This window comes from Spermophilus citellus, assembly GCF_964194105.1.
Source record: "Spermophilus citellus genome assembly, chromosome: 3".
Lineage (NCBI taxonomy): Eukaryota > Metazoa > Chordata > Mammalia > Rodentia > Sciuridae > Spermophilus > Spermophilus citellus.
This window is the reverse complement of record NC_138184.1, coordinates 19,131,274-19,142,423: the sequence shown is the minus strand read 5'-3', so window position 1 is coordinate 19,142,423 and position 11,150 is coordinate 19,131,274.

Below are 11,150 nucleotides of genomic sequence, written 5' to 3'. Positions count from 1 at the left end.
CCAAAGGCAGAGCAATAGAAGGCCACATCCAAAAGCAAGAACCAAAAGGGTGTTTCCATGGAACATTCTATCCCAAACAGGGCAAAGGGGTACTATCACAAAGGAACAGGTGAGCGTAGTTCAATCCATGGGGCTACATGCCTACGTCTGAAAGCACATTCTGCTACTTCGAGGATTGGGGCAATATCTAGGTCACTACGAAAGTGACCGACAGAGCCTCTCCCATCATGGGAAGGAGTATGCGAATTCATTCAGACTGGCTGCCCACAATGGGTGGATGGAAAGGTGGATGGATGGAAAGGTGGATGGATGGATGGATGGATGGATGGATGGACGGACAGACAGACAGATGCTGTGTGCATGGCTGTGAGAAGAGAAAAGTGAAAGGGAAAAAAAAAAAGAATTAGCTTTCTTTCAAGGGCCGTTGCAGTGGTCTTTCTTATCATAAACTCTAATGAATGCTACCCAAAATGAATCAGTCAGATTCTCACTTCTAGAAATGATGATCCCAACTGGACCCACTGAGTCAGACAGTGGCCACAGTGCCCTGGAAAGAAAACCCATGTCTGTCAAGGGAGATGCCCCACAGAGCTACCCTAGGTCATGGGCTTCCTGAGTGCAGATGCTTGGCCTTTCATTCTTTGCTGTGACCAACCATCTCCCAGGCTCCCCTTCATGGCTGGGAGCGCCTGAGCCTGACTCTCTACTGCTTGCATTTTGAGTGCCTTGACTAACACAGACACCCTCTTCTCCCTCTTTCAGAGAGAAGCACTTCTCCCCTCCACTTTCCAGCCGCTCCTCACTCATTAGCTTCTTCCAGTGGAACAGACGGGTTTCCACACACAGATGTGCAAGTACAGGTGTGCTCATCATTCCCACCGTGAGGTGCCTATCTTTATGGATGTTGCTTTCTTAAGGAACTTATATTTAGTACAAGAGAATATCACTTTGCCCCCCGCAAAGTGCCACCCCTCTTTAAGAGGTCAAACAGTATCCTTTCTCTTCTGTCCATTTCCTCTTACCAAGGAGTAAACAAAGGACGATAGTGGAAAGTGTCACTATAATTTGCATAAATTATTTGCATGAGTTGACAATTACTCATTCTTTCAACAAGTATCTATTGAGAAGCTATACTTGTGCTAATGCTGGTACAGGCACAAGTTCCTCTATTCAAAGAATGATGTAAAAGTCTAAGGGAAGCCAGAGGACAGACAGGCAATCACAGGCTCAGCTAAAACCTAAGAACCCAGAGTGGGCCTTCTGGTATCTTTAAGATTATCTTTGAACCCAACAATCTAGTCCTCATTCTCAGCTGCATTTGTTTTAGAACCTCAAGTTCCCTTTGACCCTCCCTCCATGTCCAATCCAACCCCATGGTTTTTGATAGCACACAAAATTCATAGGATTTTTCATTCAGTGCTCTCTAGCTAATCCCCCCCCCCCGTTCCCCACCCCACAGTTGATCCTCCTACTGCAGCAGTTCTCAACTAGGGGGGAGACATTCCCCGCATCGAGGAGATATCTGGAGACATTCTGGTTGTGACAACTGAAAGGTTATCAGCCCTAGTGGGTGAAGGCCAGGGACGCTGCCCAACATCCCACAATGCACAGGACAGTCCCCCACATCCACGGGGCCATGGTGGAAGCCCTCGGCTTTCAGTTTGCTGAAGCCTCAGCAGGGGGGATTCTGGGGGAGGACACTTCAAGGAGGATGTGGGAGGCTGGGGCAGGCCCCTCGAAAATTTCTGCAGCAGACTCTGGAGCACAGGTGTGCGTTCCAGAACCTAGTGGAGGCTTCAGCCCAGGTAGAAGCACTCTGAGTGCAGAAGTTCATGGATTCCAACACAACCAAAGAGTATGGACTTTAGGGGACGTGAGAGGGTCCAGGCTTGGGCCTGGTGAAAAGAGGAGCAATGGTTTCAGGGTGTGGGAAGATGGCTTCAGTTTTCCGAACCAGCTGAGTTAGAAATCCTGAGGGACATCCGGACAGTGTTGGGGAAGCTGGACGTGCTGGTATTGAACTCAGCCCCTGGGGTCTCAGCACCTGAGGTCACGACAGTGGACCCACAGGGGTGGACAAAATGGCTCAGATGGGGGCTGGGGTTGTGGCTCAGTGATAGAGCGCTTGCCTAGCATGTGTGAGGCACTGGGTTCCATCCTCAGCACCGCATAAAAATAAATAAAATAAAGGTATTGTGTCCATCTACCAACTAAAAAAAAATATGCATATATTATTTTTTTTTAAATGGCTCAGGTGGACATTTTCCCAGCTATCCCTCTCCTTGGTCTATACCCAAAGGACTTAAAATCAGCATACTACAGGGACACAACCACATCAATGTTTATAGCAGCACAATTCACAATAGCTAAAGTGTGGAGCCAACTCAGATGCCCTTCAATGGATGAATGGATAAAAAAAATGTGGCGTATATTCCCAATGGAATATTATTCAGCAATAAGAGAATAAAATCATGGCATTTGCAGGTAAATGGATGGCGCTGGAGAAGATAATGCTAAGTGAAGTTAGCCAATCCCCAAAAAACAAATGCTGAATGTTTTCTCTGATATAAGGAGGCTGACTCATAGTCGAGTATGGAGGGGGAGCATGGGAAGAATAGATGAATTCTAGATAGGTCAGAGGGGTGGGAGGGAAAGGGAGGGGGCAGGGTATTAGCAAGGATGGTGGAATGTGATAGACATCATTATCCAAAGTACATAAATAAAGACACAAATTGAGTGTCAACATATTTCATATACAGAGATATGAAAAATTGTGTTCTGTATGTGTAATAAGAATTGTAATGCATTCTGCTGTCATTTTTTAATCAATTAAAAAAATAAAGTAAAATAAAACTTAAAAAAAGAAAGACAAATAAATAGATACAGAATCGTGTCATTGGCAAAAAAGTGGGGGGGCGCTCTGGTGGAACCCTGAAGCCCACAGGCAGCAAAAAAGAACCCTAAGGAACAAGGAGATGTGTCCAAAAAGGCAGAGGTGTACCTCTGGGGCATCTTAGAGCCCAGAGAAAAAGGCTGGGGAACAAGAGGAAGTGTGAGCAACTCTCTGCAGTCAAAGGCTGCAGAGAGTGAGGCAAGACAAGGGCGGAAAAAAAACATCCCCAGGCACCAAGACGCCGCCCTAATGGCAAGATCACTTGATAACCCCGTCTTGGCTTCTTCCTTGACAAAGGAACATAACATTGCATTTCCCCCTTTTCTGGGGGAAGAGGGCAACTTTTGTCCCCAAGTTCTGGGCTCTCTGGAGGGGTCAGGACCAACTTTGTAGTTCAAAGGTCCTGGTTTACTGGGATGGAAGCACCTTTCTAGGATCCTTTCCAGAGGAGGTGGCTGAATCCTTGAGACAGGAAGGAGGTGAAGGTCATGCACTCTGGGACAGAGATAGGAGGTGGCTCAAGCCAACTCCTCTGAGGCTTCAGCCCCTGAGGAGTCTCAGGGGTACCATTGGCAGAGCTGGCAGGGAGGAAGCGGAGCCTTCACAGGTCCCAGCTTATGAGCTCATAAAGTCCTTGGCCCGGGGCCAGGGAGGACCCTGGACAGCCACCCACACTGAAGATCAAAATTAGGATGGGCTACAATTTAATTTTACTAAAGGGAATATTTTAAATGAGGATGCTAAGTGGTGTGTTTATCACTCTTGTTTTTTAGCCTCTGTTCATAAAAGAAACATTTCTTAGACATATCAACATTTATGATACAGATAATATTGAACCAGTGTCTATTCAACCCGACCCGAACCCATGAAAACTGGAGAGAAGACCCTTAGGCTGGGAAGAAGAGGCCAAAGAAAAGCCGGAGGATTGGGGCTGGGAATCCCAGTTCCTCCCTGACCCTCCTCTTCACACTCTGAGAACAGTGGGCGAGTGATCAACCAAACAACCTGGTGAAGCAATGGCATGTGGCCGTGTTGAGCCTGTGTTCTTCCTCCTCTGGTGTGCATGAGCCCTGTGGTTCCACAGTCTTGTGAAACTGTGGCTTTGGAAATTTTAGTTCCCATTTCTTGTTATTCAGGGTAGTATTCAAGATTCGCAGGAAATTCAGAATCCTCCGCGTACACAGAGGACGCAGGGACCTTGCCCAGATACCTTTTTGGTTACTGCACCTCCCCACCCTAGCTGCTATGAACAGAGATGCTGGGACTCACATCTGTGCCCTCACGGGCAACATCACCTACCTTCCCAGGGGATGGCTGGGGAGAACAATGGTGTGGTACAGTGGTCTGGTCATTCTCCAAAAAGTCAGCAACCCTGGAGGGCCTTGGCAGTTCCACGGCTCCTCCTGAGGGCTGAGGGCTCAGTTTTGCCACCCTGAGGCCACTCCTCCTGCTGCCTGATCCTGCCTCATTCCACCCACCCCTTACAGGTATGTCTGCTCGAAGCCCTGCCCAGCAAGTTCCCATGCACACCTCTCCCTCTCAGAGCTGGGGATTCCCAGGAACATGATACGAAATAACCTATTCTGGGTTTTACTTTTCTTATACCAGAAGTCAGTTACAGATGAGAAGCAATATGATGTCACCACCTTGAGTTCTATTACTTTTCCTTTTCTTGTCCCATCTCTAGGAGACAAGCAAATGGTCCCTCAAGAACCTAAAAAGAGAAGACATTCAGAGAAAAGGGGAGAAGAGCAAGTGGCCCCCACATGCCTGACCTGGCTAAAACCCACTCAAGCTTCCAGCCAGGATGACACCCACCCTGGGAAACCAGGGGCCCTGTTGACTGAGCCCAGGACCCTGCATGCTTCCCCAGCTTTGCTCATCTCCCCATGAAATACAACCAGCTGTGTTCCTGACCACATCCCTCCAGGATGTCAATGCACTTGGGAGATGTGTCCTTCAGGATCTTAGAGGACTCAAGTGACATATGCAAGTTCAACTGAAGAAGGCTTAATGAAAGGCTGTTTTACAAAGATCTGGATGGGGTGCAGGGATCGCAGTGCAGGTAGAATACCCAGGGCTAATGAGAGCGGGTTGCTAGTCCCACTGTGGGTCTGGGACAGCCAAGAGGAGGAGCCTTCTGAAACTCTTCATTAGGTCCAGGGACACATCAGCCACTGAGAGCACACCAGGAGGGGCCAGGGACTAAATCCCCTGACTTCACCTTCGGCCTAAAACTCCTCATTGGCCAAGCCCAAGTAAACATCAGAAGACACAGGAGCTTGTTCTCAACAAGGCGAGTGTCCCTGGACATGGAGCAGGGGGGACAAGAGTGAAGAGTGGATACAGAAGGACAAAAGAAAGATTAAGAGAGTAAGCACTCAATGTGTGTGACATGAATAAATGAACTATGGGATTCTCCAACAAATAGTCATTGAAATACTGCTCTGTGGATATTTACCATTTTAGTCACTGTCTGATGTAGGCAATACAAAGCCCTCACACATATATTTTTTTAAAAGGCTACTAAATATAACATCGACATGGGGACAGACAGCAATGTCTTGGGCTCTGTGAGAAAGGAACTGGAACTGAAAGTTCCTGGCACACAGTTAGCACTTAGGAAAATGTGGACTGCAAGGAACGCATCATACACAGAGGAGGGCAACTGGGCACCTGGTCTCTTTCTGTCTAGTCTCTAAGTGGTCAGAAGGAAGCTGCTCTGAAAATTTAAATCCTGAGACTTGTGGCAAATATGAGGTTCAATTTGATAACACCGAGACCTTGGGATGCAGCAAAAGCAGTCCTGAGAGGGAAATTTATAGCAATAAAACCGTCATCAAAAGAAGAGAGATCTCAAATAAACAATCTAATATTATAACTTAAGGAGCTTTCTAGAAAAAAAGACAAAGTGTGCTTAGCAGAGAAGGAAATAACAGAGGGCAAAGCAGAAATAAACAAAATAGAGACCGTTCCAGGTGCGGTGGCACACGCTTGTAATCCCAATGGGTAGGGAAGCTGAGACAGGAGGATCATGAGTTAAAAGCCAGCCTCAGCAATTGCAAGGTGCCAAGCAACTCAGTGAGACCCTGTCTCTAAATAAAATACAAAATAGGGCTAGGGATGTGGCATAGTGACTGAGTGCCCTGGAGTTCAATCCCCAGTACCCACCCCACCCCCCAAAAAAAAGCAAATAGAGACAAGGAAAACAATAGAAAATATCATTGAGATTAAAGGGTTTTTGAAAGATAAACAAAATTGGCAAGACTTTAGCTAGGCAAACCTTTCTCAAACAAATTTTTAAAAAGAGAAAAGACTCAAATGATATTAGAAATGCAAGAGGATGGGGCTGGGGTTGTGGCTCAGTGATAGAGTGCTCACCTAACATGAGCAAGGCCTTAGGTTTGATCCTCAGCACCACATAAAAACTCATCTCCCCATGAAATACAACCAGCTATGTAAGTAAAATAAAGTAAGTAAGAAAATAAAGGTATTGTGTCCAACTACAACTAAAAAATGAAAATTTATTTTAAAAAAAAGAAATGAAAGAAGATGTATATCTCAGAAATACGAGAGACTGCTGTGAACAGCTATACACACACACACACACAAAAAATGTATTACCTAAAAGAAATGGGTAAATTCCTAGAAGCGTGTGATCTACCAAGGCTGAATAAGGAAGAAATAAGAAATCTGGACAGACCAATGACAAATAAGAAGATCGAATTAATAACAAAGAGTATCGCATCAAAGGAAATCCCAGGACCTGATGACCTCACTGTTATACTTAAACAAACATTTAAAGAAGAATTCATACCAGTCCTTTTCATACTCTTCCAAAAAATTGAAGAGGATGGAATACTTCCAAACTCATTTTATGAGACCAAAATTACCCTAATATCAAAGTCAGACAAGGACACTGCAAGAAAACTACAGACCAATATCCCTGATAAACAGAGTTACAAAAAAATCCTCAGTAAAATGAATTCAACAACACAGTAAGAACATCATTCACCATAAAGCAGGATTTATCCAAGGGATGTGAGAATGGTTCAACCTACCTGAATCAATAAATGCAATATTCCACATTAGCAAAAATAAGGCCCAAAACCATATGATGACCTCAAAAAATGCAGAAAAAGAATCTGACAAAATTGAACATCCACTCATTCTAAAGTATCTCAAAAATATGTATAGACCTCAAACAGTGTGAAGGCTACATAGGACCAGCACACTTTTCACATCACATTACAGCGAATAAATGAAAGCTTTCTCTCTAAAATGAAGAACAATACAGGAAGGTCTACTCTTGCCCCTTTTGTTCTGCCACCACAGCAAAGCAACAATGAAAGATCTAGAGGAGGGGTGACAGGAGATTAAGAAAAACACAGAGACATTTTTAAGCAAAGCTGAGGCTAGGTGGGACACTGTCCTCTGATGGAGGAACATTGACCCAGAACCAGCTCACATGTTTATTATATAGAGTCTCATTATCAGGAAGTTAAATTACAGAAGCCTTGTAAATTGTCCAAAGCTTGTGAGTTATTGAGAGGCTTCTTTGTGCACTAAAAAGTACAGAATTAGGAATTTCTTGCGGCTATCCTGTTGTGCCCAGAAAACCCATTTTACCGGGCTACTTTATAACTGTTAGCATCAGAGCCGAGTGTCAAGGCTATTCCCACATCTTGCCTTTGGCAGGGAATGTTTCCCAGGCACGGTTTTGCCAACACACAGGATAGGCTAATGACCAGGACTTATTTGCTCTTCACATCATTCATCATAGTACTAGAAGTCCTGGCCAGAGCAATTAGACAAGAAAAAGAAATAAAAGGTATCTTATAGGGAAGAAGTGAAATTGTCTACTGATGACATGATATTATTTATAGAAAATCTGAAAGACTAAACACACACATTCTCTCTCTCTCTCTCTCTCTCTCTCTCTCTCTCTCTCTCTCTCTCTCTCACACACACACACACACACACACACACACACACAAAATAGAACTGACTAACAAATTAAACCAAGTGGCAGGTTACAGAATCAACATGTCAAAGTCAGTAGCATTTCTATTCACCAACAATAAATTATCTGAAAAAAGAAATTAAGAAACTAATTCCATTTATAATAGTATCAAAAAATAAATAAAATACTTAGGTATAAATTTAATCAATGAGGCAAAGGATCTGGACACTGAAAACTATAAGACCCTGATGAAACAAATTAAAGAAGATGCAAATCAATGAAAAGAAATCTCAGGTTTATTAACTGGAAGAATTAATATTGTTAAATTGCCTATACTACCCTAAGTAATCTACAGGTTAAATGCAATTGAATCCTATCAAAATATCACTGTAACTTTTCACACAAGTAGGAAAAAAATCCTAAAATTCATTCGGCTGGTAAGCAGGAAACCACCTGAAGGGTTCCAGTTAGGTTCTTCAGAAAAGTGGACACTCTGGGTCCTCAGCATGTCTCTGTCAAGAAAGCTGTTTTCAGAGGCTAAGCAAAACTCAGTAGGAGGTTACCCATTAGGTGCCACCAAAATTCAATAGGAAGTCACCTGTTGTAGTGTTTTCTGTTGCTATAACAAAATACCTAAGGTTAGGTACTCTGTGAAGAAAAGAGATTTATTTAGCTTATTGTTTGGGCAGTTCAAGGCTATGACACCAGTGTGGGAGAGAGAAAGAGCATATGGCTAGACAGGAAGCCAGAAATCTGGGAGAGGCCAATCTTGTTCTTTTATATCAGCTCACTTGCACCTCCTAAAAGTTCCACCACACTCAAGAGCACCAAATTGGGGACCGAGCTTCCAATGCATGAACCATCAAGAAACACCCTCCAACTACATCCAATTCTCAGCATGTGGGGTCTGCAAAATTCACTATAGGGTGGCCACCACCACGGGGTCTCCACACAGCACAGGCAAATCATCCCAAGGGACAAAAACAGAACAAAACAGAAACAAATTCTGGAGCCAGAAACTGAGACCCCTGCCTCTTATCATAACTTCCCTACGCCTCATATGCCAGCCAGCAAAGGAGATGTGCTTACGGGGCCCAGCTCTGGAATCACAGGGCAAGACGGAGCTGCAGTGCAGAACCTCAACAACTGTGTATGGTATCCTTGGCTTTTTGTTTATTTGTGCAGTGAGGGTCCATGCAGGAAGCCATCAGTGAATTGTCATGAACTAAAACAATGTTGAAGCCATTAGGCAGGAAAGGCTGGTTTCAGGAACTCCCAACAGCAACCCAGCTGGTTTGAGAATGCCTGGTTCATGTGGCGTCCTACCTCGCTCCATCACAAGCTCAGCACAGCATCGGAGATGGGGAGACCCAGCCTCTCAGAGATGGGTGTGGCTTGCCAAAATGCCCATCAACCTGCTTCCTGCCAGACCCCTGCCACACCAAGAAGCAAGCACCCAGGACTCCTCTGGCTGCAACCTTAATCCTGCCTTTGACGTACTCCCCCTTCAACAAAGACTCGGGGCCCTTTTTCAGTTGTTCACTTCCACCTCCTATCAGGACTTCAAGACCCGTCAAGCGCTCCCCTTTTTATAACTAATTTCTGGCTCTGGCTCTATTTCTTACTAATTATTTCAGACTTTTTATTTCCCAGGCAGCTCACACCTCCTGAGCAGGAACATACCTTGTTAGAGTGGCTGGTCACCCTGCAATATGATACGGAGAACCTGTCGACCTTGTCCATAAAATTATTTCTGAAATTATCACCCAGGGTATGTTTTCAGCTTCCTTGATACAAGAACTCAGCAGCAAGAAAGGCTGAGGCCATAAACTATAACTATGGGACCTGACTGTCCTGCGCCCACCTTCTCAGCAAGGCTGTTTGGACGACCAAACCACCCTTCCTATTCTCCTTCCTCACTTCCTCTTCCCATAGAGCTACTTTTCTACCAACCTACAATCGACTTGCTTCTTTGGTTTTAGTCTGTTGAGCGTATGCCCCGTGAAGGTCAGGATTTGGGGCTGTTTTCCTCATTGATGTATCCCTGGCACCAAGAACAGGCTGACCCTGTAAGACCCTCTTAAATGTTTTTTTGAGTGAACAGTTGATTTTCAAGTTGTAGGGGGGAGCGAGAGTAGGATAGGATGGCTTCTTAGGTTTAATCTGGGGTTGAAGGCTGTGATAAGGAGGAACCCAGACCTTTAAGGGTAAGGTCTGTGAGCCACAGGCCAAAGCCACAGAATGTGCTAGAGTTTCATCAGCAAAGACGGCTGCTACGCTTTGGATGAGCACCCCCACAAAGGCCACACACATGGGGAAGGTTTGGTGCCCAGCCTGTGTTTCTATGGCAAAGTAGAGAAACCTTTAAGAGGTGGAACCTACTAGAAGGAAATATGGGAACCCCTGCCCCTTCCTGCCTCTCTTTTTCACTTTGCAGCCATTTCAGCCTGGTTTTCCTACCACAATGAGCTACCTCATCACAGCCCCAAAGGCACCAGGGGCAAGTGAACATGGATTGAAGCCTCTGAATCCATGAGCCAACTTTTCCCTCTTTAAAGTAGATTATCTCAGGTATTTTGTCACAGTGAAAGAGCGCTGACTAATACAATGTCCAGACAGTCGAATGGTAAATGGACCTTTCCTTGTGCCTCAGCTTCACACCTCTAAACTTCTCCTTCCTACCAGTTTAGAAGAAGCTTCAGGAATCTCATGGCCTGGGTGTGACTAGTCAGAATGGTGGGAATCAAGCCAAAACCAAATAATACTGAAAGTGAAGGCCATGCTAATTGAGAAGTTAGGGTGAAAAAAAAACTGAGGAAAATTTAAATTTCATGTGATTCGGTGACATGTGGTGTATGATGTGCCTACCTGCTCTTTCCCCCCCACCTTTCCCCTCCCCCCCCCCAGCCGTCCATCATCTAATGAGCAATGTGTATCCTGGTGGCTTGTTCAAGTTTCGATTCTGACTTGGCTCTCCCTCACCTACCTGGGGCTGACCACTGAGCCACCCTCACCTAGCCACCTGCCTTCTAGTGTTCTGGTGTGGCTGCAGAGTCAGTGAGACCTCAGGAGGAGGGAGAGGAGCCGCAGCCATCACCAGCAGGAGGTCAGAGGTTTCCAGAGCCTGGTAACCCCACTCACTCACCCGAGAGAGGAGAGGACTCACTGGGAAGGTCTCACAGCCTGGGTTCCCGCTGCCCCAACCCATGTCTCCCTTTCTGCTGTGGCCATTGGTATATGCTTGCAGCTTAATGTCCTGTCACACATCTATCGGGGCTTTTTTATGCTTATCTT